The 5,358-nt window shown below is 36.2% G+C and overlaps 1 pseudogene across 1 annotated transcript; it reads right to left on the bottom strand.

The window, feature by feature from the left end:
• Positions 1-2,334: 2,334 nt before the first annotated feature.
• LOC308350925 (glycerol kinase-like) lies at positions 2,335-3,978 on the bottom strand (annotated as a pseudogene). The gene has a single exon. The product of its transcript is annotated as a glycerol kinase-like (transcript).
• Between the last annotated feature and the right edge of the window lie 1,380 nt (positions 3,979-5,358).

The following is a 5,358-nucleotide window of genomic DNA, read 5'->3' as shown; positions in this document are numbered from 1 at the left end:
ATTAACTGAGCTCCCATTATTTTCTCTAATAATCCTTAACTATTTCTGTATTCCACACTCTTCCACTCTAAATTCTGAATTGGCTTTGGAACCAAAACACTGGCTAAAACATTTTTATATTAAGAGGTTTTCCCAACACACTATTTAGTGGATAAGACATATTCACAAACATATATTAAATGAAAGAGATCCATACCTTGGGGAAAGAAATCCAATTTGAAAATAATTGTGAAGACTTTTTTGTTTGTTTGTTTCCCCCAGATCAGTGTATAATGATTAAGGCCATAATATGAAAGATAGCTTTTGGGTCTGTATCTCATACTGTTTTCAGCATGTGAAACTCAGCAGGGACACTACATTTTGAGCATTAACCAAGTTAATCTGCAGGACAAACACCTTAGCACTCAAATTGAGGCAGCTTTTTGACCCTTCATGTCATCTTTTTCTATAAACCATACCGTTGATGTAAGGATTCTGTTCTTCCTTATTAAGAGAGGAAGGAAATTCTGTCAGCTAAATCAATATCTTACTACTGGAAAAAAAATAGAAAATTGTAAATAACAGCAACAATTTTCCATGATTGGCGAAATGCCATGGCAAAGCAACACTGATTATCTCCAGGCGCAGAAAATTAACATTTTAACCCAGCCACCTCATTCCAATAATTTCAAGGTTTTTTGTTTGTTTGTTTGTTTTTGTTTTTGTTTTTAAGAACAAGGAGTAAGTTTATTTTAAGTCATTTTATCATTAAATACCAATGTGCACAGTTTCAAACATTTATAAATATTGTAATATATAGAAAACTGAGGTAATCTTGATCATGATCTGAGCCTAAGGCAGATGCTTAACCAACTGAGCCACCAAACAACCAAGGAAGCAGTATTTTCTTATTTGTACTAAACGGAAATTAACTTTAAGATTTTAAAAAATTAAACTAGATTAAATTAAACACTAGATTAGGTCGGTTTTTATAACATGTAACACTAAATATTTTGAGAAATTCTTGGTTTCACTGGAAGCCATTTCTAATTGCAAACCTTTCTTCATTTATACCCTGACAGTAAGTGGAGATAATTCTCTGAGATCCCAAATAGAAATTATATTTGTTTACCAGCAATTAATAGCATATTTAGGTAGAAAGATATTCTTGGCTTTATTCCTAAGGTTTTCTTCCTACTTAAGTGTTTAACCTTTTTTGTTCTCCCCTCAAAAGAATCCCAAATATGTCTAAAATTATGCCAAAGGAAGATAATTTTATGTGGATTAGTGCTTGTTTGAAAACAATATTTACCGTAGTATTCCACAGCTGTCTTTTTTTTTTTTTGCCTTTTCCTTTTTTTGAAAACATATATCCAGCTAAAACAATGAAATTAAAAGGTAAGGTATAAGAAATATAGTTGAAGTCTCAATAAAGTATCTTTTATTTTATTGACATAGAACATAAACTTTTAGTGCTGGCTCTTTAAGAAAAAGTTTCTCTTTGTAAATATGCATAACTATTGCCCAAAGATGTTTTCCCCAAATATTTATACACATAGTAGTCCACTTAAGACCATCCCCATTACAACCTACTGAATATAATGTGCTCTGATTTTATAATGGGCTACCCTCTGTATATAAAATATATAGGCATGTATGTTACACATGAAGTGAAAAATATAAAAAGGAGAGATGAAAAAAGAAAGGGAAAGTGTCCTTCCCTACAAACCCAGACAGCAGTTCAATGAATTAGTGAGACTATGTAAAATGTCCGAAGAATTTCAGTTGTGGCAAATACCTTTCTGAAAAATATCTAAATTATGAGAACACTAAATTTCCATTTTAAGAATTTAGTAGCCACTCATTTTTAGGGGGTTGGTGATCACCCCTTAGTCAAGTATGTGTAGTACAGAGAATCAAATCCTAGAACATCCACATTTGAGTGTGTTTGATGAAAGGTTCCAATGAAGGATCTGAATTCTTCCTCCATCTCAGAGAGAGTGGGGCAGGACAGGGTGGTAAAGGAGGGGCCAGCCCCAAGATGGCTGGTCCAATCTTAACTCTTGATGTTAAAAAAACACACCAAATGCTTCTATTGCATTCTTTCTGCTGGATTTTCTTTGTTTCAAACCACAGGGCTACTTGGAGGGTTATGCAGCAACTGGCTAATAAATAAAATGAGAGTCTCTGAATAGTGTCATCACATTAAGAGACAATTGCTGGATTTTCTCATTAGGCAAAGAGCTTGCATCTTTGGAATCCATGAGTTGGTATCATTTATGCGATACCTGAGATGTACCTTGCTCTTATGAACATCACCATGCTATTCACTACAAAAAAAAAAAAAAAGGTAGACTACAGAAGATAACTAGGGTCACCACTTTCTGAAGACTCAGTTGTAACCCAACCCACTGACATCATCACAGCTTTCTTCCATGTACATAACAAATTTTACTTTCCTCAGCGTTGGTCTGGGATTCAAACCACTCCACTGTGGCCGCTGACAGATCCTCAGATTCAAGACTCCAGATTCCAACTCCTTCTGCAGCCCCTGCAACCATGCCCTTGCAACCCAGGGCAGTTGTTTTGGGTATCAAGGGCTTCACTACTGGGATATACAGAATATCTTATTGCAGCTGCATAAGGATTTTGTTGGTGGTTATTCCTCTGTCTACCTCCAAATGAGTGAGTGGAATTCTATAATCACAGGTATCCAAAAATCTTCCAGGTTTGGAAACAAACAGCTTCTAATCCAGCAAAAGCAATATGGCATTTATTGGTGAACTGGGTGAGCCCACAGTTGATCCCTCTCACACTAGGCTCCCATTAAGGTGCATATAACCCTGAAAACCTGGGGACAAAATAGCAGCCATAAGATTGTCTCCTAGCCAGCAAATAATAGCATCAGCTATAGGTACAGAGCCTGCCAATGCATAATACACTGGTTTATCTCTGCCAAACTTGTAACTCAACTGTGGTCAGAAGGCCATGTTCAAAAAAATACATACTGTCTATATTACATAGTAAGAAACAGCCTGCTCCATCTTTTGTTTTGTCCATCCTGGAAGCCCATTTGTCCCACCAATGCAGCAGACTGGTCCCCCAAACACCAGATATTGGCATACCTTCCAAGGCCCCAGGTTTCATTAGGCCACAGATCTCAGAAGAACTCCAGGCATTTGGAAGAGTTTTCATTGGAATTTTGAAAAATTTGCAGAGCTCTTTATCCCATTCCAGAGAATGAATGTCAAAAAGCATCATCCTACTTGCATTGTTATATCTGTGCAATGGACACCTCCACTGGCCGCTCCTGTCAAACTCCAAATAAACCATGAATCGATGGTCCCCAAAAGAGCACTATCTTCTTCAACAGCCTTTTGGACTTTTCTCAATTGTCAAGGAGCCAACAAAGTTTCACTGCACAGAAAATAAGTGCTAAGTGGAAGGCCTGCCTTGGAATTCTCTTACTAAGATTCTCAGTGGTAGACCAGGTTCTTAGATCATGCCACACAGCAGCATCCTAGAGAGACTCTCCAGTTAACTTGTCTCAGACTATAGTAGTTCCCCTCTGATTACTGACACCAGTAGTCTTTAGGTTGGAAATATCAATATTGAGCTGTCCACGTTTCTCACATGTTTTCTTTATACACTCATAGACAAACTGCAGAGTTTCCTTCTGGTCTTGTTCCACCCATCCTTCTCTTGGAAACTCTTATTTTATTTCCATTTGATGATGACTAAGTAGTTCAGCTGTTTTTGAATTGAACACCAAAAAGCACGTTGAGCTGATGCCCTGGTCCCAGCCCCCACCAATGGCCCCAAACTGCTTTTTTCTCCATGGCTATCATGAAACCAGCTTGAAGTGAGCCGTCTATTGTGGCTTGTTTTCCAGGTGACAGCGGTGGGCGAGGCGGGGGCAGGCCTCCAGACCGGAAGACAAGGCAGCGTGCTACTACAGAACCCCCCAAATTTCAAGGTTTCTAAGAAGATGAAAAACATGTTGTTTCTCTCTCTCTCTCTCTCTCTCTCTTTTTAATAGCATTTTTCTGTTATGGTATTTTAATTTCCATGAGTAAAATTAATTACAACAACTACTACCTACTCATACTTGGGACACTGCATGGCACATATTAATCACATTTCAAGTTTTCTTTTAAAAAAAGATGCCATTATATAATAAATGCAGGGACAAAATTTCTGAGATTTTTTTTGTATTGATTAACAAGTGTAATTATGCCCATTCATATCAGAAAGCCACAGAACTAGTAGTGTGCTGGCAAATATTTAACCCACATTCCCAAGATAAAAAAGCCTTAATTTGCAAATTTGCTAAATTCTGTGGTCAACTATGGATGATTCCAAACTATTCATGTGATGTTGCTGAATGGTATATATTGGAGGAAATGAGAATAGTCAGTTTTCTTGAACAAGTATATTCTTGAACTAGTTGTACTATATATACAAGTTGATATGTGATAGTCGCCATTGTTTATATCACAAATCAAAAATCTTAAAAAATAACAACCTAAAATACCTTTGCAATTATGGGTTTTGCAAGCATTTTCTCCAAAACTGGATTTTACTTATTTATTATATATTCTGCATTTGCATCTACTTACTCATTTTTATTCTAGGATTTTGCCAGCACTGGCTTAGAACTAGATGGGCAAATACTTGGTACATGCGCCATCTCTGTTCTCCACAATATCCTTGTATGTATCATATACATAACTACAGACCTTCCTCCTCACACTTAAATCCATCATCCTTCTCCACACAGCACTCCAGAAAGCCATTTCCACTTAAATATCATTTGACAAATGGTTACAGCTGCTTTGCCAATCTCAAATACTCTTGTTAATACTAACAATGACTAACACTTATGGAATCCCTTGCAGAGCAGGGCTCTAAATACTTTTTGTATAATCACTCATTTAATCATCCTGACACCATTAAATAAGTTCTATTTTTAAATCTGTTTTTACAGGTAATAAAATCAAGAAACAGAGGTTAAGTAAATTTTGCTAGTCTTATAAATGGAAAGCCTGGAATCATAACCAGATATTTTGACATTCTTACTTCACTTTGAAATCAAGATTTTCATTTTCTTCCTTTTAAAATATTTTCTCTAGAGGTCTTTTAACATCCACATCTGCTTGATTCTCCGGCAGTCCTTGTCTCTACTGGCCTTCATCAACCTCATCTATTAAGATCATTATTACACTGTGTCTCTCATTACTTTGAGTAAAATTGAAAGCTATATCATAATTTTATCTTGTCCAATTCAAGACTATAAAATTATTTGTCTTTATCATTCACTCAGATTTTGAATTCTAAGCACTGAATTGAATTTTTCCTAAAATAGTGACAGAAAAGCTA

The sequence above is a fragment of the Martes martes genome (genome assembly GCF_963455335.1).
Source record: "Martes martes genome assembly, chromosome: 10".
Classification (NCBI taxonomy): Eukaryota; Metazoa; Chordata; class Mammalia; order Carnivora; family Mustelidae; genus Martes; species Martes martes.
Note: the sequence above shows the minus strand (reverse complement) of the source record. Positions and strands in the feature narration are given on the sequence as shown.